The following is a 26,071-nucleotide window of genomic DNA, read 5'->3' as shown; positions in this document are numbered from 1 at the left end:
TTGAATCCCTGTACATGACGAAGTCTCTTGCTAATAGGCTGTACATGAAACAGAGGCTTTATTCAATAAAGTTCTCTGAGGATAAGGGACTTGAGGAGCAGATTGATAAGTTCTGCAAATCCATCGACGATCTTCAAATGCCCTCCCAAAGAGCTATGAGCACATGAAGGATGCTATTATCTTTGGAATTGGGTGAGAGTGTTGAATGATGTGAAAAATGAGGGAAGAAAATGGGTTAAGGGCTGAAAATCGCGTCTGGGCCCCACCAAAACCATCAATTCCGTGTTCCTCCCGCGGTCACGACCATGATCACGACGTAGGACCGTGGGGGAGCTGTTGGAGAGGCCCGCGGCTGCGGCATGGACCGCGGGTTCATTCGTACGTTCTGGATGATTTTGGAGCACCGTGGCCGCGGCTTGGGACTACGGGGTCCTGGGCTTTATGGGCAGTCCGCTCGTTCGACTTCGTTCTCCCTCGTCTGAACTCCATTTTGATTGCCGTTTGCGCTTACGGATTCCTCTCGAGATGCACTTCAACCTCATTTTTTTCATAATTCTCTAATTTATCTTTGATTTTTCCTGAAATCACACCAAATCTACATCCAAGAATCAAATCTTCATAAAACTAAACATTAGGGCACAAATAATCATTCACAGGCAAAACATGAAGGAAAATAACAATAAATCATGTGGAATTGAGGTATGAAAACCATGTTTGTCAATGTCATGTCAAAGGAATAGGCAGAATTAAGTTCAAGATGCATGATGATACTATAAAAATTGTCTCTGATGTTAGATATATACCTGATTTGAAAAGAAATCTAATTTCACTTGGGACTCTAGAGTCCAAAGGCTGTACTTGGGAATCTCAGAATGGGAAATTGCATGTGAAAAAGTGAAACAAAGTTGTGATGATAGCTAAGAGAAGGCATAGTCTCTATTATTTAGATACTCAATTTTTGATAGGGCACAGTGATGCTAGCCAAGTAGATGATACCATGAAGTGGAATTCAAGGTTAGGGCATGTTGGAGAGATAGCTCTTAATGAGCTGATGAAACAAAATATCCTAACTAATCCCACAAGTTTCAAGATAAATCACTGTGAAACTTGTTTATTCGGCAAGAGCACTAAGTTGCCTTTCCCAAAGGGAAAGAATTTTTCAAAAATGCCTCTTGACTATGCTCATGCTGACCTATGGGGCCCTTCCAACACACCAACTATGGGAGGAGCTAAGTATTTCCTCAGCATTATAGATGATTGTAGTAGAAAGGTCAGGGTATACTTGCTCAAACAAAAGTTAGATGCTTTCAAGCATTTTCAAGAGTGGTGTGCTGAAATGGAAAACCAAAAGAGGTTAACTCTCAAGTGTTTAAGAACAGATAACGGTTTAGAGTTCTTATCAAATGAGTTTGATATTTTCTGCAAGTAAAATGGGATAAAAAGATATAGGACAATCGCTGCTAATCCGCAGCAAAATGGTGTAGTTGAGAGAATGAATAGGACTTTGTTGGATAGAATGAGTTGTATGCTTATATCTTTTGGATTGCCAGAGAAGTTCTGGGGTGAGGCACTTTCTACTACTGTTTTTTTCATTAATAAAATTCCATCATCTGCCATAGACTTTAAGACACCTGATGAAGTGTGGACATGACATATATCAGATTATTCTAATATGAAGGTGTTTGGATGTCAGGCATCATGTGAAGCAGAACAAGTTAGCTCCCATAGCTTTTAGGTGTATAATGTTGGGTTATCAACCAGGTGTAAAAGGGTACAAATGTATCAACAAAGTTATTATCAGTAGAGATGTATAATTCAGGGAAGATATAATGCCAAACAAAGGAAATAAAGCTATTATTTAAAAAGGTTCAATCCAGGAAGATACAGGAGTTGAGGTGGAGCCTCAAGATATTTTGAATAGTGATACAGATTCAGATTCTCAACATGAACCACAAGAAGACATTCAGAAAGAGAATAGTAAGAACTTGAATGGTTACCAACTCACAAGAGATAGGGAAATGAGGCAAATCAGACCACCAACCAGATATGGTCATGCTAATTTGATTGCTTATGCTCTAAGCATAACAGAAAACATTGAGTATCAGGAACCAAGTACCTATGAAGAGGCTATGAGTGGTAAATAAAAAGACAAATGGAGACAAGCAATTAATGATGAACTGGATTCATTATACAAGAATATGACTTGAGTTTTGGTAGATAGACCAACTCATCAGAAGCCAGTTGGGTGTAAATGGATTTTTAAGAAGAAATTTGAGCTACTAAATGGAAAGGAAACAGTAAGATACAAAGCTAGATTGGTGGCTAAGGGTTTCACACAAAAGAAAGGTGTTGACTTTATGAGATCTTCTCACCAATTGTCAAACACTGCTTAATAAGGCTGTTACTATCTTTGGTAGTTCAACAAGTGTTGGGTCCCAGAGGATTGATTGAACAGGCATATGGGGGGAGGAATACACCTAAAGGCTATTTTTCGCGGATCGAAAACAAACAAATCAAACTTCAATTGAAAGATGGTTGTAGACTGATACTGAAGTAACTTCAGTAATTTTGATTTCAGTCAAGCACAGAGCTTTAACTAATATCCAAGCAAGGCTTCAGTCTAGAGTTTGTAAAATAGAGTAGAGTTACTAATCTTACTGACTATCAAAAGATTGATCAGTTAGACTAATAACTCAGAAACGAAAATTTAAACTTAATCCATATAGCCTTTAGAAAGGTTTGACACTTGTTGGGTCCCAGAAGGTCTCGAATAGGTGTATTGGGGGGGGGGAATACACCTATAGGCTATTTTAGTCGAAATGAAGGAAAACAAACCAACACAACCTTTTCAGTTAAAAGAGTTTAGCAAAACTTAGGTTGACGACTGATACTGAATATCTCTTCAATAAAGAGTTATCAGTTAAGACAAAGACTTTAACTGATACACGTTAGGCTTCAGTATAATAGAGGAGTGTTATGAATCTTACTTACTAGCCGAAGATTTATCAGTTAGACTAATAACACTGGCAGCGGAAAACTTTACTTTGAAATAGCCTTAGTGATTAATCACGTTGTCAAGATTTATGTTTCACTTTGCAGTTAATCAGTTTCAATTAACGAAAGGTTTGTGCACAGATAAGAAAGTAAATACTGAAAGCGATAAACGACAAAGACATTTTTACGTGGTTCGGAATCAAATTCCTACATCCACAGTCAGTTGATCACACTTGTTGGAAACTTAATGGAATATCCTAATCCTTGTTTTGATGATACCAAAATCAATAGGTTTTGTATGTCATAGACTAGAACTGTTTGAACTCAAGTGTTAGAGTTCTTTTTCTAGTTTAGTTGCTGTTCAGAAGACTGAAGACTGAAGAACGAAGGACTGAAGACTGAAGTTGCCGACTGAAGCATCAGTCGAAGAATCAATTTTTAACTGATTACTTAATGCGAGCCTGATTTATGCTTAATTTACTCTATTTTTAAGGGTTTGTATGTGCATGTTTTAAGATAATCTTCTGGAAATTGGTGCGTTTATGGTGTATTTTATGCTTTGCAGGAGATTTAGGCTTTCGAGATGGAAGAATGCAGTTTTGGAGAATTTTGGATGAATTTGGCGTTTTCTAGGTGTTCTGGTCTCCAGAGCAGAGGAACCGAAGTCTCCAGAGCAGAGAAATGATCATTCCTCTGGAGTCAGAGAAAACAAAGACCTCAAGTCTTCAGTGCAGCAGAATCAATCGCCAGAGAAATCACCATTTCTCTGGAGTCAGCGAAGTCAAGAAGCCAGTGTAGCGAAGTCATCACCAGAGGAGTCAATAATCAGAGCAGAGGGGAGAGAAGCCATTACAGCGGAATCGCAATGTCCATTACAGCGGAATCGAGAAGCCAGAGAAATCACCGTTCCTCTGGAGATTGCAGAGAAATTACCATTCCGCTGGCGACCCATTTCTCTGGCGCGATAGCCGTTACCCTGACTATAGCCGTTCCTCTGGCGAGACCAGAGAAATCACAATTCCTCTGGCGAGAGCTGCGAATTCGGCGAGAGTAGGAGTATTTTTCGGAGCGCGCATCCAGCTGGAGAGTTGCCTTATTTCACACGATTCTATTACCTTTAGAATTCTACTTTGCATGGCAACTTCCATGGTGATCCGAAGGAAATCTGAAATCTATAAATAGGTCCTCTTTTGACCTATTGACGGACACCCGAAAAACCCTAGCATTCATATTTCAGTTTTCTAGCTTTAGAATTTTATTGTTTTCCAGTTTTCAAGGCTTGGATCAAGATTGAAGATTCAAGTCACTACTTCAGTTTTCATTCGGTTTTTATATATTTCAGTTTTTGCAATTGCGTTATTTTTAATTATGTTGATGTTTTATTTTACTATGTCTAGCTAGTTTCCTTTAGCTGATTCTAGGGTTTGTAAATAGTTGATTGAATTTATGTGATTTATTTGTTAATACCTTTGTGCCTTCCAGTTTATGATTCATAATTCCTGGTGCTTATTTTCTTGTGAATTATTTGGCCAATAGTTTGCATGTTTAGCTATTCGGTTTGAGACCTAGCGGAGATAACTGTTTAGCGGATTCAGGAATGTATGATGTGATTTTAACCTTGAGACCTAGCGGAGATAGGTGGATCATAGGGAGCTATTCTTAGGAGCTATTGGGAGTTAGTATATTTTCTTGAGACCTAACGGAGATAGAGAATTTACTAATCTACGATCGTTGCTGCTCTAGCGAGAGTAATTGATTAATTAAGTGATCTCTCATTATAACTAGATTAAACTGGTGCATAGGATTAATAGATTAATTACGTAGATTTAATTAATGAATTTACTACCCTAGGATCAATTGTCTTTTATATTTGATATTTCCTACGTGATTTTTATTATTGTTATTTGTGTTTTAATTTAAGCCAACCAATCTCTACGTTCTGTTGCCTGTCTACTACTTAAGTTTGTTTAGGAGATAGCTAAAGTAGTTTCGTTGTGTCAGTCCCTGTGGATACGATACTTGGTTACCAATTTGTGCTACAATTGCACCGTGTTAGTTGCGGTAATTTGTTGCTAATAATTTAGTGATCAAAGCCACGTGGAATCAGCGGACTGATACTAAAGTCAAGTATCAGTTAAACATTCTTCCTCGGACTGAACCTCCAACGTTCAACAGAAGCCACGCACTCCAGAAGTACAGCCGCATTAAATGCAGAGATCTCAGAATCGTCCTTTCTCTGCAGAGGTCATTCCTCTTTGGTGATTACCTTTTCAGAGATGTCGCATCTCCTGCTCTTCAACATAGCTGTTCCCACCAAACAAGGAGCCTCAGCCCAAGTTCAAATTACTCTCTAACGGAAGAAATCTTGAAGACCTTCTCCGCCAACGGATCTATTCAAGACTTCTCTTGTAAATAGTGCTCGATGATCACTTCAATCTTCACCGATTCAACAACACAAGCTGAAACTCTGTCAAAATTGTTTCTCAACTAAAGCCCAGACTCTCCAAAGTTTGAATCGAAGAAGAGAATCCCAAAGCCAAAATCAGTCACTGCTGATTACACATATTCTCTTAGACCTTAGGCAAACCTTGTTTATCCAAAGCCTAGGTCAAACTAACTACAAAGAACTTGTTCTTTGAACTTTAGTTGGCAAGTTTTCAAATCTCCCTTCAACCGACTGAATCGAGTGTTTGTGTTGCTAAGGAGTTCAGAAAGATGTTCTGTCTCCGTGAGATCCTAGTGCCCAGTGCGTGCTAGGAGTGAGAAATCCAACAAGGTGTGTTGGTACTGAAGATTGTATCTTCGGTTGTTTCGGTTGTAAGCACATGTTCAGGTTTGCAGTGCACCCGTAAGCACTTGCCCAGTGAAGTTGTTGGTCTGATCAACCGACCGTGGATGTAGGAAGTGTTTTTCGAACCACGTAAAAATCTATGTGTTATTTACAGCTTTCAGTATTTAATTTCTTACTTGTGCTATTCCTTTTGTTAACTGAAAACTGATTAATAGCAAAGAGAAACCTAAGACTAACAACGTGCTCAACTCACAGGCTATTGCGAAACAAAAGTTTTCCGTTGCATATGTTATCAATCTGACTGATCTATCCTCTGATAGTCAGTAAGATTCATAACATCTCTTTTTATCAAACTCGACTTAAGCCTTACGTGCATCAGTTAAGGTCTTTTGACTTAACTGATAACTCCTTACTGAAAAGTATTCAGTATCAGTCGTCAACCCTATTTTGGTCAAAACTTTTTTCAGTAAACAGGTGTTTGAGTTTGTGTTTGAAGTTTCGTTTTGATCTCTTGTAAAGATCGAAAATAGCCTATAGGTGTATTCTCTCCCATACACTTATTCGAGACTCTTCGGACCTAACAATTGGTATCAGAGCAGGTTGTTCGCAAGAACAATTATGTTTTGATTAGGTTCTACTGAACTAGATCCTTTTCCTCAAAGGTCTCGAAAAAAAAAACTTTTCTCTTTCAAAAAGTGCTTACTGCTTTTCTTATCTATTGTTTTATGTTCTCTCGTTTTATATGGAGACTAACCACAGCAGAGTATCCTCACTACCTATGTTTAGTATTGAAAAATACGACATATGGAAGTTTCGGCTTGAAAGCTTTCTCACCGCCCAGCATTGCCGAATGTGGGAAGTCATCACCAATGGACCCATTGTCATCATTGAGATAGTCAAAAGAGTTCCTATTGATCCAGCTAGAGATCCATTTGATGATGTTCAGATCAAGCCAAAGGCTGACTTCACCACGGAAGAAACGAAGCAAGATGAGCTTGACAACCTCGCCAAAAGCATCATCTCCGGCACAGTTCCAAACAGGCACGTCACCAAGATCATCAAGTGCAGAACTGCGAAGGAGATGTGGGACATTCTTGAAGGAATGTGCATCGGATCCGAGGAGATAAAGGAGAACAAGCTGTCCATAGCTTGTCAAAACTTCGACTCCTTTCTCATGCTCAAGAATGAATCTGTCGACAAGATGGAACTCAGATTCAACCAGATCTTGAACAAAGTCCAATCCATCTCGAAGGACAAGTACACTCAACGAGAAATCAACCTGAAGATTCTTCGAGCACTTCCGTGAGGAGATTGGCAGATCTACTCAGTCGCTCATCAGAACAAGCCAGGATTCAGTCGGCTCCCGACAAACAAGCTTTTCTCTAATCTCTTGGCAAATGAGTTCGACATTCAGAGAAATCTTGGAACAAAGAAGGCTGGAGGATCAGACGAAGATGGTCCATCAACCTCAAGAGGAGTTGCGTTGAATATCAGTCAGCATCTTCAGTCTTCAGTCTTCAGTCCTCCGGTCTTTGGTCTTCAGAACACTATCTAAACTAGAAAAAGAACTCTAACACTTGAGTTCGAACAGTTCTAGTCTATTACAAGGAAAACCTAAGGATTTTGGTATCATCAAAACTAGGATTAGGATATTTCATTAAGTTCCCAACAATTTTCCCCTTTTTGATGATGCCAAAACCATACATCAGTTCTAAGACGAGAAAAGACTGAACTTAAACAGCAAGTTACTAAACAGGGTTAATACTATTCCCCCTTAACAGGATAACCTATTAACTTGCACACAGAGGAAACACAACTGTTCAAACGAACAAAACGAAGACATAACTGAAGTAAATAATCAGAGCCTGAACAAAAAGGTATTATCTTCAGATTAAGATCAAAAGAAGTTCATTTCATTAAAGAATAACTGATGAGAAATCAGTTGAGGCACAGAGCAAAACATACAAAACGGAGTAAAAAACAAAACACATGGAAACCCATGGACTCCAGCAGTCTGCCTGTTTGCGCATTGAACTTCATCTTCGTCTTCATGTTCCTAAGCTTGTTTCTTCTTCCTTATTTTCCATTGACTCGAGGTCTTACTGGTTCGTCTACCTTGAACTTCGGGTGATCCTTTTGCTTTACCAGCTTCAGTCTCAGATGGTTGTTCTTTGCCTTCTTTTTCCCCTTCTTGGCAACATCAAAAAGGAAGGATGACTGATGATGGAAGCTATGATCAGACGATATCCAACTCCATTTCTCAGAAGCCCGTGAGAGGATTCGAGAGGAGTTTGAGCAGAGGTGACTCAGAAGAGGAAGACGCCAGTGGGGGAGGGTGAGAGTGAGAGATGGAGAAGAGGAAGAGGTTGAGGGATGGAGAAGAGAAACGTGGATGTGGAGATGAAGGTGGGGGATATAGGTGGGTATGCATAGCTCTTGTTAAAAGACAAAGAAGATCGGCTATGCATACGGGCCTTAAAGAGGAAGATGAAGGTTTGTGATGGAGAAAGTGGGGGAGTACGGGTGAGGGGTGTGAGAAGAAAAAATCATATCAGTGACAATCTTGAGGACTAGCACTGTCGATTTGCCGGCACGAGATCTTTGTTGAGAGGACCACGTACGGATGGGAATGCCGACATTCAACGAGAGAGAGCTCGTTGTTGTTGCATGCCATGGAGGTGGGCAAGATATGTGAAAAATCTTGATAACCTCCTGAAGCTTAGAAGCTTCTTGGTGTCTGGCATTAGGATGGAAGACACTCTTGTCGCTGGATACTAGTGAGAGAAGAAAGAAACTTGACTTCGGAGAAGTGTTGTGATCCAGTGGAAGGGCCCGGTGTAGACCAAGTGTGCGAGCATCATTTTTCCACTCCATGACTTCGTTGTCATTGATCTCTCTACCGTCGAAACAAAAATATTCTGCAACTTTAGAAAGTATTCTCACAGAGGAGTCTGTGGAAAGTTGTTAGTTGTGTTGAAGAAAAGTTGCAAGTGAAAGTATTTAAAATACTAAGAAAAAATGAAAAGTTGTTCGATTTTCGTGCCAAAAGGCAATTTGAAGAAATTTTTCACGTCCGCCGTCACTGCAGAGGACGTAAGCTTCAAAAAGAAAGATAAAGTAATAAAAATCATTGCAATTTGTCAAATCAAAGAGATTTTCAAGATTTTAATTGCAGAGGCACACTAGTTGGATTTGATCAATATAAAGGATCATGACAAGTTAAAATATTTTTATACGTAAAGGTACTTGTCCTTCTCGGATATTTCATTTCCAACAATCAGTTAAAGAGTTTTAAAAGCAACTGATTAGTTAGAGAAAGATTTTAAAAACTCATAACTTAATTTAACTGAAATATAAAAAGTCAATGTAAGTTAAAGATACTTACTGGTCGACAGATCATTGTAGTCAGTCGATACCAAGGCGTTTGTTGACTTTTCTGACGAGGTTGCACATTGATCTTCGAGTCTTCACACCGTCTGATGGTTTTCCAATGATGTTTTCTTTTGAGTGGAGTTCAAACCATCTTCGATACTTCTTAATTTCTTCTGGTGAGGGTGGAGGTTCTTCAGTCAGTATTGATCTGAGTCCTTCATTTGCTTCTGGAGCAAGGGAGTGTTGAACTGGTGTTGCAGCAGCAGGTTCAACTTGTTCTTCAGTTAATGGAGTTCCCCCTTGACTGATGCCTTCTGTAGCTGACTCAACCTAAACACTATGCTAGATTGACTCGCAATCGTACGAGATCTATTGTAGTGTGTAAGCTAACCCAAGTCGTCTCTCAAGGAAGATTCAACAGGGCTCCTAATTGTATCACAGCGAAGGCAGTAAAGTTTAAGTTTGATTATTATAATTAAACTAATGCTTGGAATGGAAAACTCAACTTAAAACTAAACTAAAAAATAACAAGGCAGAAAAGAACAAAACACAAGTACCGATGCGAAAATAAACTATTAGGCAGAATTAAATGATAAAGTAAAGGCTACTAGGAATTAAAAGCTATTACGCTAATAATTTAAATAAATGTAAATAAAAACTTCTAATCTAAATTAACATAAATGAAATTGTAAATTGAAAGCGCAACATAATTCATGCAAATTCAAACTGGTTTAAGTAAATAAAAAATACCAACAACGTCACGAGAATGGAATCACTGTCACTGATTACAACTTCGAAACAGAAAATTAAATCAAAATGGAAATTGAAAGCTAACTAGAATAGAATCTCGGAAAAACTCAAGGAACTTTGAAAAATAAAAAAAAACCTAAACTATTTTTGGTGCCGGAGGCGGAGATGATCATGATTAAGCGTAGTTAAGCCATTTTTATAGACTGTCTTTCATGAACCCTAATGAAAACAAGAGCGCCCAATAAATCTGGGCCTAAAATAGAGTCGGCAAGACATGTGTGCGCGCACAGGAGATTGCGGCAAAGGATAAGGTGCTCGCTGCCAGCTCTGAAGCAGTGCTGGTGACCTTGCGAGTGATTACCAGTGCTGGCGACCTTGCGCGTGATTGCCAGCTCTGGAGAAGTATGCAGCTCTGGCGGCCTTGCGAGTGATTACCAGCGCTGGCGAACTTGCGAGTGATTGCCAGCTCTGGAGACGTAGGCAGCTCTGGCGGCCATGCGAGTGATTACCAGCTCTAGCGACGTAGGTGAGTGATTGCCAGCTCTGGCAATGGAAATCTACTCTAGCGAATGAAATTCAGCTCTGTCGAGTTTGGTCAGCTCTGGCTGCCTTGACCGCTCTGGGGAGTGTTGTTAGTACTGGCGAGGGATTGTCAGCGGTGCAGCCTTGTCAGTGCTGGCGAGGCAGCAGAGTATGCACCGCGGGCCCTAATAAGCAGTTTCTGATCCAATATCTCCAACATAGCATTCTCCTTCTTATTTTATCAATATCTCCTGCAGAACAACAAATAGACTCATAAACGCACCAGATTCCAGAACAAATAACTCAGACTAGCACAATCAAACCCAAGAATAAGAACAATTAGGCATAAATCAGTAGCTTCTTCAGTCGGACCTTCAGTTCTTTGACTGATCTTCTGATGCTGAAGTTTTTCTGTATCTTCTTCTTTTCCTGGTCCCCACACCAACATTGTAGAGGGTTCGGTGCTTTGTTTTTCAGTATTGGAAATTTCAGTGTTCTCAGCATTTCTTGTAGTCTCCTGTTTCCTGAAATTATCAATAGACTCGTCAAAAATAACATGAGGTGTTTCTTCCACACAAAGAGTTTGAGAGTTAAACACTCCATAGGCTTTGCTAGATCGCTCAGTTCCAGAGTATCCAAGAAAATTTTTTGGATCAGCCTTGCTATCAAATGTGTTTAACTTTCTTTTGTCATTGTTATGAATGAAACACCAAGAACCGAAACCATGAAATTATTGGCTTCATATTCTTCCATAGTTCGTATGGAGTTTTTCCATGTATTTGAGTGAGGAAGGAGCGGTTCTGTGTGTAGCACGCGTTGTTGACTGCTTCAGCCCAAAACTTCAGTGGGAGTTTTGATTTGGCTAGCATCGTCCTTGCTGCTTCCTTCAAAGACCTAGTTCTTCTTTCTGCTACTCCATTTTGCTGTGGAGTTCTTGCTGCAGAGGTTTGATGACTGATTCCTCGCACTTCGCAGTAGTCTCGAATGATTGCGTTGAGGAATTTAGTCCCTTCATCTGATTTGATGCTGATGATGTTGACTTTCTTTTCAACACTTAGTCTTTTCAACAGTTTCGGCAGTTCCAACAGTGTTTTTTCCTTGTTGTATAGAAATACAACCCAGGTATATCAAGAATAATCATCTACGACAACTAAGGTATACTTTCTACCGTTGTAGCTTCTGGGAGATATTGGACCAAAAAGATCCATGTGAAGCAGTTGAAGAATCCTTTCAGAGGAGTGTCCTGTCTTTGACTTGAATGACGTCCTTGTTTGCTTTCCTCTTTGACATGCTTCACATTCTTGCTTCTTCTGGAACACAATAGAAGGTAAGCCTTCTACTAGTTGATGCTTAGCAAGTTTGTTGATCGTCTTGAAGTTGAGGTGGTTGAGTCTTCTGTGCCATAACCAGTTGAGCTCTGAGTTGCTTTTGCTGATGAGGCAGGTTTCAGGTGGACTATCTTCCCAAGATACGACGTAGAGACTCCCTTGCCTGGTTCCTCTCAGCACCACCTTCTTCTGGTTGTTTCTCACAGTGAATTCATCTTTCTTGATCTTCATTGCGAATCCGCTATCACAAAATTGACTCACAGACAACAAATTATGTTTTAGTCCAGAAACATAGCTAACATTACTGATACTGGCGTTACCCATGTTGAGCACACCATAGCCTTTTGTTTCGCCAATTGAGTTGTCTCCGAATGCAACTTTTGATCCAGCTTTCTCAACGTATTGAGTGAGATATTCTTTGTAGCCCGTCATGTGCTTCGAGCAGCTGCTGTCCAGGTACCATATTCTGATTGAAGCTTTAACTTTTTTTTTTATGTTTCCAGTTTTTGCCCTGCAAGGAAGAGTTAATTTCGGTATCCAATCAATGTTTGGGTCCTTCAATGTCAGTTCGTGTTCCTTTTGGAACCCATATCTGCTTCAGAACTGGTCTTGGGGCTGATCTTTTACGGTTGGCTAGTTGTCTGACTGAAGTGGCTGGTGCTTCAGTTGGCACATGAGCTTTCTTCGGTTGAGATTTCTTCTTTGGAGCCTCCTTTTTGTAGTAGCTTTGTCTGGTGAAGTGTTGAGGTCTCATTTGCTCCATTATGTATCTTCTTTGAGACACAGGAGTTGCCCTTGACTGATGGAGTCTTGACTGTTGTTGTGGAACATGAGGCTGATGATGTCCAGTGGCATACTGTTGTGAATGAAATCGAGCTCGTCTGGACTTAACATTGTTTTGTCTCCATGGTTGTTGCTCTCTATGGAACTGAATTGGTTTCAGTTTGTAATTGTTCCTGTTGTTCTTCCCCCTGGACTGGTGAGAGAAACTCTGTTTCTTTGCTCTGCTGGCATGCTGTTGTTTCAGTCCAGATGTTTCTTCCCCATACTTTGACTGAAATTTGTTTTCCAGTCTTCTCAGTAGGATGAACTGGGTGGGGGCCTCATTGGCTCGTCTGTAGCTTTGTGGAGGAGAAACATTTATTCTTGCCATCAGTCTTCGCTTCTGGATTTCCTCCTTGTCATGATCCCTTGATTCTTCCGAAGTGTTGTCTTCAGATGTATCAGTCACCTCCTGGATCATGAAATTATTTCCCTTATCGGCAGGAACTACTTTTCCTTCGATACTTTCCACTAGAGCTTTTGATGGAAAGCTGGTCATCATAGGAATTTCTTCATACAGTCATTGACTGTTTATTCCAGTTTGTAGTTGAGCCTCTTGATTTCATGAGAAACTCTCTCACATTCTGATGTAGATATCTTGAGTTTTTCTTCCAGTCGACTGTTCTCCATGATTAGTCCATCAAGATAGGTTTCATCTGGGAAGTAGATGACTGTCTGATTCTTGGTTCGCTCTTCATTGATCTCCTTTTCCATTTTCTGATTCTGCTTCAGGAGATCTTTGAACATTTTCGTTAACTGACAGTGATCAGTCATGAGCTGATCATACTCGTCGGCTTTGTTGACCGAACTACCTCCGAATTCTGAATTGTCTCCTGTAAACAACAAGGAGTTATCAGCATTAAGAGTTCTTAAGTAAGAGTATACCTCTGGCCCATTCATTCCATTGTCGTAGCTGTTGTCAGTGTTGTCAGCCACGCTTTCAGTGTCCTTGGCCATGAGGGCTTGGCTCTCATCATCTGAACTGGTGGAGTTGAAGGTGGATGATTTTGATGCATATTCGAAAGATCCTGCATCTTCAGCATCCATCGCTTTCCTTTTCGCATACTTGCGATCCCTTCTAGCTTTCATTTCTTTGCGCTCGGCTTGTGACAATTCAGGGCATTCTGATTTGTAGTGCCTTTTCTTCTTGCATCCGCAGCATTCCACGTCCTTTAGATCAGTTGCGGATGATTTCCTTTCTCCGCTTCTATCGGTGGAATATCTGGACTTGCTCTCTCTATCTCTCTTTTCCCTTGTAGTGCTGTTTGTGGAACTTCCTGTACTTGCGGAATTTGGATTCCATCTTGTTGAACTTCTCAGTCAACAAAATATATTGACTGAAGAAGTCTTCTAACTTGAGTTCAGTCGGTTCCTTTGACTGCTTCTTGCTTTCCTTTGCTGAAACTTTCAACGCTGCTCCTTTTGATGCTGATAAAGCATCTTCGTCTGATCCTCCAGCTTTCTTCGTTTCTAGATTTCTCTGGATGTCGAATTTATTTGCAATGAGATCCGAGAAAAGCTTGTTTGTGGGGAGCTGGTTGAATCATGGCTTGTTTTGATGAGCAATGTATAGATCTGCCAATCTCCTCGCGGAAGTGCTCGTAGAATCTTCAGGTTGATCTCTCGTTGAGTGTATTTGTCCTTCGAGATGGATTGGACTTCGTTCAGGATCTGATTGAATCTGAGCTCCATCTCGTCGACAGATTCATTTTTTAGCATGAGGAAAGAGTCGAACTTTCGACAAGCTATGGATAGCTTATTCTCCTTTATTTTCTCTGATCCGATGCACATTCCTTCAAGAATGTCTCACATCTCCTTTGCAGTCCTGCACTTGATGATCTTGGTGACGTGTTTGTCTGAGACTGTACCGGAGATGATGCTTTTGGCGAGGTTTTCGAGCTCATCTTGCTTCCTTTCTTTTATGGTGAAGTCGGCTTTTGATTTGATCTGGACTTCATCAAAAGGATATCTTGTTGGGTCCAAAGGAACTCTTTTGATAACTTCTATAATGATGATAGGTCCTTTGGTGATGACTTCCCACATTCGGCAATGTTGAGCAGTGAGGAAGCTCTCAAGTCGAAACTTCCATATTTCGTATTTTTTAATACTAAACGTCGGAAGTGAAGCGGCTCTGTTGTAGTTAGTTTCCATTGAACAAGAAAGCAGAAAAAGACAGCTAAGAAAAGCAGTAAGCACCTTTTTGAAAAAGAAAGAGGTTTTGAGACCTTTTAAAGAACAGGATCTAGTTCAGTAGAACTTGGTCAAAGCAAAATTGTTCTTGCGAACAACCTGCTCTGATACCAATTGTTAGGTCCCTTGGGGTCTTGAATAGGTGTATGGAGAGTGGGGAATACACCTATAGGCTATTTTTCGAACGAAAACAAATTGATACAACCTTTTTCAGTTAAAAGAGTTTAGCAAAACTTAGGTTGGCGACTGATACTGAATACTCTTCAGTAAGGAGTTATCAGTTCAGTCAAAGACTTTAACTGATATACGTTAGGCTTTAGTCGAGTTTGTAAAATAGGGGAGTAATATGAATATCACTGATATCCGAAGATTTATCAGTTCGACTAATATTACTAGCAGCGGAAAACTTTTCTTTCGAAATAGCCTTTGTGATTAAACAAGTTGTCAAGGTTTATGTTTCACTTTGCTATTAATCAGTTTTAGTTGATAAAACGTTTGTGCACAGATAAGAAAAGTAAATACTGAAAGTGATAAACAACAAAGAGATTATTACATGGTTCGAAAAATACTTCCTACATCCACGGTCAGTTGATCAGACTGACAACTTCACTGGGCTTGTGCGTACGGGTGCACAACAAACCTAAACAACCGAAGATCCAATCTTCAGTACCAACACACTGGGTTGGATTTCTCACTCTTAGCTTCACTGAGACAAAACTATGCCTTTTCACAAAGACTAAGATCTCTTGGAGTTAGAACACTGGTCTGAACTCCTCACAACTCAAACTCTCAATTCGGTCGGTTGAAAAGAGGTTCGAAAACTTGCCAACTAGATTACAAAGAACAGGTTCTCTATAATCAGTTGTACCTAGGCTTTGGATATACAATATTTGCCTAAGTTCTAAGAAAATGTATGTAATCAGCAGTGACTGATTTTTGGCTTTGTGATTCTCTTCTTCGATTCAAACTTTGGAATGACTTTGAATTGCTGAGTGACGAATTCGGCGAAGATTGAAGTGATCCTCGAGCTCTATTTATAGGAGAGGTCTTGAATAGATCTGTTGGCTGAAATGGTCTTCAAGAATTCATCCGTTGGAGATAGATTTGAACTTGGCTGAGGCTTCAATCTTTGAGGTTTCTTTGTTTGGTGAGAACGGCTACTTTGAGTGATTATGAGAATATATTTATATACTTAAGAGTGCTTTTATTCTAGCCCTCCCCTATATATATATAATATATATTAAGTGATTATGAGAATATATTTAAATATTTATAAAAAAAATATTTTTACTAAATTTATAATTTTTATATAAAAATTAAGTTAATATTTTTTTTATAATATAAAAATATATAAATGCATTTCATGTGATGCAAATACTAGTAAATAATAAAAAGAAGGAATAATATAAAAAGGAGATTTTATAAGATCTGGCTATATTTTTATACTTTAGATAAATGATTATGTAACCTTATCTTATATTATAGTAGTTCGGTATTATCTTTTATTTGTTATTTTATTATAACAGTTTATTTTAATTTTAATAACGCTATTAATAGTGATAATTATATAGATTAAATCGCGTAACTTTCACATGGCTGGATTTTAAATATATTTCAAAAGCGGCCACAGCACCCCAAATAAGACCGGAGATTTAATAAAAGTGGAAAGAAAGATAAAAACAACGCACATAATTGCTTCCAACACTTAAAGGCAAAAGGACAAAAAATAAAAGTATTTTATTTCATTTGCTTAGAGGGACCAGTACGGTATGTCGATTTTTTTTTAACTTTCGTCATACTATAAATTGGAGTTAGAGGGATTTTTAGGATAATAATTTAAATTGATTTGAAAATTAGGACAATAACTTTCAGATTTGTAAAAATAGGACACTAATTAATAAGCGTTAGAGCACTCCCAGCAGATCACCTAAATGCATCACTAACTCTAAATTTAGGCTAAAACAATTGAAAATGAGATTAAAAAATGCATCCAGCAGATCCCCTAAATTGGATGGGGCCCACAAAAATTTTTACACCTACCTAAATTCAATCTTAAATTTACATCCACCCTAAATTTATTTTAAGCTTATAATTAATAGGGCCCACACATAATTATTGTTTTTATGTAGAAAATAGGAGATCCGGTGTATGTATTTATAAAATCGAGATCCTAAAATTAAATAGGGAAGCTTTAGGGAGGAATATTGGAGCATAATTTAGGGATATTGTAGTATATCGTATCAAAAGTCAGTATACTGTACTTTACGGTATACCGAAATTATTGGTATATCATTTCATGCCTAAATTATTAAAATATTACAGTATATCGTGTATCTATACGTATCGATATTTCATTAAACAAATATAAATAACTTTCTAGCAAGTCTAGAATTATACATAAAAGCTGAATATTTACCATTTGATTATAATTATGACCGGTCTATATATTATTCTATTTAATAACATTAATGTATATTTACCTTATTCATGTACTTTTTAAAATTTTATAGTTATATATATATATATATATATATATATATATATATATATATAACATAGATTCAACTTAACTATATTTACTCACTTTGTTTACATCTTTGTAATTATTAATAAATATTTAGTTTATAAGTTGTCATTAATTTTTTTAGTAATTACAAAGATTTTTTAAAATAATTTATCACTAATTATATATATATATATATATATATATATATAAGTACGATATACTAACTTTTTTGATATATATCGGTACCGTGCTATATATCGAAACAATAGTATATACCGATTTTTCGGTATATACCACGGTATCAGTATATATCGGTATAAAAAAAGCGATACTGTTGTCGTACTAAATTTTTCTGGTACGGTATAATACCGTACAAAATTTACGGTATACCAAGACTTTGGTATTTTTGGTCTATTTTCAGTAATGAAATTGTGGTCTACCAATTTTTCGGTATTTTGGTCTACCCCTATTCATTGTTCAAGTTTTTCGTTCTAAAAACGTGCAACAAGTTTTATGTATCTTAATAATATTATTTGAAGTCAAACTTTTTAATTTATATAAGTAAATAAGTGTATTTGAATATGGTGACACTTCAAGCTAGTTGGGTACGTAGGAGTATGTGGTAAGATGTGATATGTTTTATTGAGTTGTCTTTTATTTACAATATATCATATTAATATCATGTTTAATATAATATATTAAAATATATATGTTATTTGGTACGAAATATTAAAATTATATATATATTTTGGGGTAATTGCCTGTACATACATCACATTTCACTAAATTCACTACTACAAAAGTTTACATACATAACAGTGCATAGATAACGGTTTTTTTCAAAAACCGTTATGTATGAGCGCACTTTTAGGAATAGATAACGGTTTTGAAAAAATCCGTTATCTATGTACTGTTGTCTATATCCATAGATAACAGTTTTTGAAAAACCGTTATGTTTTTACGTTATCTATTAGTTGCATACATAACGGTATTACAAAACCGTTAAGCCACCGTTATCTATGACCATCTTTTATAACGGTTTATTCATAACGTTAAAGAACCGTTATGTATAAGAGTCATTTACAACGGTTTTGGAACCGTTATGTTTGAGCGTATCTAAAAACTGTTGTGTATAATTTTTTTTATTAATTTTTTTAAAATTATATTATATTATATTATATTATATTAAAAAATAACATATAAATTCTTTATCCTAAAATCTGAATTTATTTCTAGATATAGACTTTGAAAAATAAAAAAATCATAACATTTTTTTGTTTTATGATTAAGTAACACTTATATAAAATCTAAATTAGAAATCTAAATACCAAAAATTGAATATTAAAACTGAAAAAAAGAAAAAAAAATAGATTTTATTTAGGAAATTTAGAAACTAGAAGCCCTAGTTTTCTTCGTCTCTCACATCTAATCTCCCTGCCTCGGTGCCTCCTCCTGCGTCCTCCCTGTCTCTCTCGACTCTCTCTCTCCCCTCTCGACTCCGCCGCCGGCGCCGCTGCCCCGCGCCGGCCCATCGACGCCCACCCTTGTCGCTACGTCGCGCCGCTGCCGCCCACCCTCGTCTCCCTCTTAATCTCCTCTCTCTCTGACTTAAATGCACGCACACCACACCGCGCCTGAAATCCTAGATCTATAATCTACAGCCACCTCCCTGCCGATTCCCGTCGACCGCACGGCGGGAAGGCCGCCGCCTCCGAGCGCAGCCCAAAGCCCCCTCTTCTCTCCATACTCCGGCGACAACAGCGGCTCCTTGCCGCCGCCGTGCCCTAGCTTCAATCCGCCGCTGAACTCCCTCTTCCGGCCGCACCACCTGTCCGACCACCACAGCACCAGCCCAGCCGCCTTCGTCGCAGCGCAACACCACCGCGACCCACTCCAGAACTGTTGCCCCCCACCATCTACACAAGGTGGCTTTGTGCGCCACCCATCGTTCCTATCATGAACGCCGAGGAAGAGCCACCAGTCGGCGCGATTTACACCATACCAGCAGCGCCAAACACCTCCTGCCACCGTCTCCCGCCGCCCAGTCACCTTCGCCCTTTTCCTGTCACCACCGTCAGTTTCCAGACACTGCCGCGCGGCCCCAGCTCCAATCTCAACCCCGCTGTCTGCCGGAGCGAGCCCTGCCCTCCTCCACCGTTCAGGGAAGTTTATTTCTTCATTTTTGTGTTGTTCCAATCAGGACTTGATTTTTTGCTAAATTAGGGCTCAAATCTAGAAAGAGGCTTCCCCAAATTGATCTATAAAAGGATTTGAACATATTGACGCTATTAAGTCCAGATTTTTAGATATATTACACTATTAAAGACTAAGAGATGAACTAATTCGATGCTATATGGGATAAATGAAATTTTCTTGCTACAAACACTGGAAAAGTAATAGTGACAGATTCTGTATGTTTATCAATGTGGATTGTTGCTGGTTAATAGTTTAGAAGTATAATCATCTTCCTTATAGGAGATTGTAGTGATTGCTTTTACAGTGTGAAGTTTTTTATTTGACCTGCCTCTCGAGGTAAATCATACTTGTTCTACTCTACTATCTATTCATTTTGAAACTGTTGATGAATTAAGGTTTGATTCTATAAGAATTTGATGCACATTGCTGCTACTTTATTTGGATTTCCATTAGACACATACATCAAAGCAAGTTTCAAACTATCAAAATGTTGTTAGGCAAATACTAATAATTTGTGCGTACAAGGTAATGTGATAGAATCATAGAATGAGACGTAACTTAAAACATAAATCTTATGGTAATTGTGTGACTAGGCATGCCAGTAATTTCCCTAAATGTAGCCTGGATACACCTAAAGCTCAATGGTTGGTTGATCGTGCATTGATAACTCATATTGATTTAAAGTTGTGATGCATCTAAGAAGATGGAAAAATTGGAATAGGACACTCAAAAGAATCTTAGAATATGGGATTTGAATGTGTAGCTGTTGTGAAAGTCTTAGCTTTGAGTGTGTCTGTCTCTCTTGATTCTCACACGAGGAATATTATAAGACATGATTGGATATGCTTACCATCTTCCTCTGTATTGTTGCAGACAAAAATACAATGTGAAGTTCTTGTAGATACACAGAACCAAACAGTTACTCGTCAAAGTTGCTACCCTGAGGTAAGCTTTTCCTTAGACATCTTGATTGATTGATCTTCCGCGCCTTCAATAATGACTACAGCACTAGGATTCTAGGAGATGAAAAGAATTATAAGCTTTCACCTACATGCTGGAAACTTGCTGTGATTCTTCCCTTGCTTAATACTATCCTCCTTCTGGTAAAAGGTTGAGTGGCTTGAGCCCGACAATGTCTAGATAGCCGTATAGGCACTCGGAGCTCATAAACCTAAGCAATAAAATCCTTGGGCAATATTCTGGAATCATCGCCGCAACATGTGGCCCAAAACAACACCATTTTTGCTACGAGAGTTCAAAAAAAAAAGCTGAGCTATAATTAAGATCCAAGAACATGTTCCTTTGTTGGTCTTCAACCATTTAAGAAGATAGGTAACAGTTATTATTAGTGGGGAAACAGACATGATAAGATGAATTGTGACCAGAAAGAAATGGTAAACGATGTGTGGAGTGATTTGCCAATGTTATTAACAGTTTCTAATTCTCAGTAATGTTGAAGTTTCTTTGACATCTCTAAATTCTCTATAGTTGATCATTTTAGGACTGCAACATTTCTACTCAATGATCGAAGAAAATTTTGTTTTTTATGGTGAAAGACATCTTAGTGTAATCAAATCTGCTAAGTTACAACTTTAGAGTCATATGTAGAAAATGATCTCATATTATCATAATCTCTTATGGGCATCTCTGAATTAGAACTGCATTTTTCTGTTTTTTGTATTTTGTTTTCTTGGGGTGTAATTTTCATTTCACTGGATGGTATAGGTGCTAAACCGGATTGCTGGACTGGACAGGAAATCATGATTTCCTAATAGTTTTGAATAAGTGAATTTGGGCATTCTTGAGGTAAGATACCTAAATGTTTGATGCTTATGTAATTGAACTCTTGGGAGCGTGGAATGTGATTATATGATAGAAATTGGGGGATATTGAGCATGTTACTATGTGTTGAGCCAATTTTGATTTATGAATAAGGGAAGAACGACTTTTAGTATTGAGTGGAGAACTTGTGGTGATTGGTTGTGTTATAACTTGCTTTCTTGGTGTTGATGAGTTAAATATGATTTAAATTTCAAGCTACAGCATGCTAATGTGTAGTAAGATGATGTATTTGAGATCTTATAGCTTTTATTTGGCCAAAATATGAGTTATATGTTGAGTTTCAACAGAAACTGTATTGCTGTCAAGTTTGGCTGGACAAACCAATGTCTTGTGAGGGATTTTCGAGAGTGTTCCTATTGTATAACTTGAAATTTTTACTGTAATAACTTCAGCATGAGTAGGAGGTTTCTGTAAAATTTCAGCTAAATTGGACACCGTTAGATATGTCAAACAATTTTCTTAAAAGTACTGCGCGAAGCAGCAAGGTTCTGTGGCAGATTCTGCATTTTGTGAGATAATTTCTTATACACTTGAGAAGATATTGTATTTTTGTAACTTTCTAATAAAGATAGACTTTAATAGCTTTCTTAAAAGGTAAAGCTTGCATTTTTCTTTGAAAAGGTTGATTTTATATGATTTTTCAAAGTTGAGATAATGATTTTTCAAAGTTGAGATTCATGTTTCTTACTTGAGAAAGTTATGAATAGAATTATGCTGAGTAATTGATGTTTCAGTTATTCCCTTCTTCATTCCCTCGGACTATATTCAACTATACGGTATATATGTAACGTTGTGAGAGAGAGTAGAGTTGAAATATCTCTTTCATATTTATTTTGTTTAAGAAGCTCGGGTTGGCTATGTTTTGCAGGTGAACTCGCTCGTGTTGGTGCAGGGTAATCTTCTTCTCATTTTAACAATATAGATAGAACATTGAGAACTTGAAGATTACTTATGTAACTCACATGTTGCCGGATTTTTTTAATTCTCCAGTTCATTATTGTGATTGAGTTTATCATCTTGGCGGATCAAGTAGATGGGAGTCGATGAGCTATGAGGACTACTACAAACGAGAAGGTTGAAGCAGAGAACGTCGTTTCAAATGTCTAGCAAATTGCGCGCATTTGTAATATTTTTTAATTAAACATCTAGCTAAATAGAATATATGTGAAGTTTTCATTATATTTGGATGATAATGTATGAATATTTTGGATGATATATAATATTGTTATTGTTGATTTTATCATTTTGTCGTTTTATAAAAATTGCAAAATTTAAAAATATACTACAATTATATAAAGTGCAAAAAAACTGTTATAAAAGGTGCAAAAACCGTTATAAGAAGTAAAAAAAACTGTTATAAGGTGCAAAAATCGTTATGTATAAGCATTATAGATAACGGTTTCATACCGTTATGTATAGAAAAAAAACTGTTAACTATGATAGGAAAAAAAACAAAAAAAATACAAAACATAACGGAAAAATCCTCATACATAACGGTATAAACCGTTATGTATAATCATTATAGATAACGGTTTCATACCGTTATGTATAGAAAAAAAACTGTTAACTATGATAGGACAAAAAAAAAAAAAATACAAAACATAACGGAAAAATCCTCATACATAACGGTATAAACCGTTATGTATAATCATTATAGATAACGGTTTCATACCGTTATGTATGAGCGTCTCGTACCGTTATCTATTCTCACATACATAACGGTTTTTAAACCGTTGTCTATGATACGTATCATAGATAACACCACTATACACAACAGTTTTTTTGCTCATAGATAACGGATAAAATCCGTTATCTATGAGCGTTTTTCTAGTAGTGATTCTGGTATTGTACATCACCTTTAAAATCCGTCTCAAAATACATGACCTTTATCTATTTTCTGATTTTGCACATGACCACTAAATCTATCAACCATGAAGATGAGTTGGCAGCCGGAAATCCACATAAGCACACCGGCCGGAGCATTTAAATGACGTAGCAGACAGAGTGAAAAAAACTATGTCGTTTTTACTTCATTAATTCAATCCCTAAAATTTTCAATTCCTAAATCAAATTTGAAATAACACTCACGCAGAACTCAACCCCTGAACTCTCGCTTTCACTTACGGCCGAGCAGGGTTGTGGCTCACGGCCGATTTCGATCGCAGTGGACCAGGGTGCCATCGCGCCGGCAGCGGGGTGCCGATTTCGGGCGAGCGAAAGGCTTGGGCTTGGTGTTTTTCAAGCGAGCGACGGAAGGCTTGGGCTCGCGAGGGTAAGGCTCGCGCTGTGGACCAGGGTTCGTGGAGGTAAGGCTCACTGATCTAGGGTTCGTGCGATTCAGGCTTCTGCATTACATTGCCAGAATGTCCATGCCTTCAATTTATTATTGCGTTTCTCGACAAGATTTCATTACCAGAATTGATGCACTCTTGTCTAGACTTTTAATTATCTGTTCTAGATGTGATGAGTTTGAACTTTGTCCTAATATGGTTCTTATACTTCTTCTGGGTATTATGATTTTGCTCTTGCGCTTCATTAGGGGAAAATTGACAATTCTCGAAAACCAAGTGAAATTGCAAGAATTATATAATCTTTATATATAAAAAGCAAAGTAAATGTCAATAAATTCAATTTGAAGGGTAAATTTGGAATTGAAAAAATTTGCATAAATTCATTATTGAAAATGTTGAGCCACGTTTCCCACAAAAAAAACTGCTGTGTATTTTGATGTTTAATTTCTTTTAACTTTATTTGTTTCTTATTTCTCTATCTTTTTTATTTATTATATTTTGATTATTATATTATACATTTAGATTTATCTAATATATATTTTATTAATGGAACAAAATAAAATTAATATCAAAAGACATCAAATTACAAATTATAGTTTATTTTATGAAGGAAATTACAAAACGATGGCATTACAAAAGAATTATGTGAATGTTCTTTAAAATAATTATAATAGTAATATATTTATATATGGTTTGTATTTTTTATTTATTACTATTTTAATCTATAAATTTAAAAATTAAATTTTAATCTTATTATATTTTAAAAATATAATCTATGTGCATACTAATATATATTATGAAAATGGAAAAGTGTGTGAATTGTCATTTTACTATAAAATTAGAAGAAGGAATAATTTGTTTTAAAATATGTTTAATATTGTAAAATATCTATTAATATATTACTTAAAAAATGCAAGCTCTCAATAAACAAATCAAATTATTTTGTCACGTATGAACTATTTAGTTTCAATTTATTATGCTTTCTCTTGATTGCACAATTTTTTTTTTTTTTTTGTATAATTTTCTTTGGGATCAAATATGCAATATTTACTTATGTATTTTAAACAAAAGATCATGAATAACCTTTAATTTGATACATGAAAAGTATAATTCAATTTAACAAGTAATTTATGACCGTTTAAGATTTGTATATATTAATTAATTTTTTTTAGTTTTTAATTATTTTTCTCGAATTTGAGACAACTGACATGCTTAAACATTTTTAAAAATATTTTTTCTTTTTTTTTCATTATTTTCTTATTTATGACATTTTAATTTTCATAGTATATGTAGTTCTATTTATTTTACATAGAAAAATTGTTAAATATGATGCAATGTCATTATTATAAGAAGATAATATTTTATATTAGTATAATTTATGTCAAGAAGAAAATCATAACGTTGTCACTTTACAAAAGATTGTCTACGAATATTTTAAATATAATAATACGTGCATTCTTTTTTGTTGAATTGATTAATCATTTGGTTAAATCAATAAATATTAGAATAATTATAAGTTAATAAAATTAATTACGAGCAACTAAATTTAAAAGGGTATTATTGGTCAATCATTTAGTAGTTAATTTGCTGAAATAAGTTGAAAATGAGTGAATTTCAAAGTGAAATAAAGAAAGGTATGTGTAAATTATTAACACAAAACAAAAAAAATCTAAGATATATTATCAGATATTATTATTTTCTTAATTTTTATTTTAATTTTTAATATTTATGTAATCATCAAATGAATTAAAAATATAGTCAAGATTAAATAATCCAATTTTAATTGTATCAAAAGTTATAAGAGATAAAGAAAATCATATGTTAACTTTGAATTTGTTCAAAATTATTGTCACTTTCTAAATATGATATTTTTTTTAATTAATGTATGTTTTTTTTGTATCCATCCAATTATCTTTGATAAGTAATAAATTAAATTCTAATATCTTTACGTGTCTATTAATATTTCAAAAATATGTGTTGAAATATAGCATGTCAGAGATCAATATGCTTAATAGCAAATATTTTCATCCCATAAATTGTAAAGATATTTGGTGAAATCATAGTTTTACTGAATAAATTCTTGGTCCAAAGTTTGAAATTATAGGTTGATTGTTTTTTAATTGATCTTTTTTTCATAGCAAGTTCGTAATGTTACATAGCAATTCATAGACAACTTATCTGATTTGATAAATTTTATTTGTATTGTTATAGCAACTCCATATACAAATGATATTATATCTATGTATAGACACATGTTATATTTTTGTATATATTACTGCTGCTGAAATAGAAATTTTATTAAAAAAAAAAGAAAAGAAAAAAAGAGAGACCAGATACAAAGGAAGCAAGCAAAAGCACCCGCAAGAAACCCCGGGTAACCAAAAAACAAACCAAGACTAAGAGAACATTTTAAGAGGGTCGTCCTCGTCTAAATCGTCCTCTTCATCGGCCAACATATCGCCCCATT

General features: G+C 36.5%; 1 long non-coding RNA gene across 1 annotated transcript; it reads left to right on the top strand.

Moving 5' to 3' along the window:
• Positions 1–18,649: 18,649 nt before the first annotated feature.
• On the top strand, positions 18,650–22,553 carry LOC131014873 (uncharacterized). The gene is made up of 4 exons (XR_009098341.1): positions 18,650–20,416; positions 21,197–21,277; positions 22,182–22,206; positions 22,304–22,553. It is a non-coding gene; the product is annotated as an uncharacterized LOC131014873 (long non-coding RNA).
• Positions 22,554–26,071: the final 3,518 nt, after the last annotated feature.

This window comes from Salvia miltiorrhiza, chromosome 1 (genome assembly GCF_028751815.1).
Source record: "Salvia miltiorrhiza cultivar Shanhuang (shh) chromosome 1, IMPLAD_Smil_shh, whole genome shotgun sequence".
Lineage (NCBI taxonomy): Eukaryota > Viridiplantae > Streptophyta > Magnoliopsida > Lamiales > Lamiaceae > Salvia > Salvia miltiorrhiza.
Note: the sequence above shows the minus strand (reverse complement) of the source record. Positions and strands in the feature narration are given on the sequence as shown.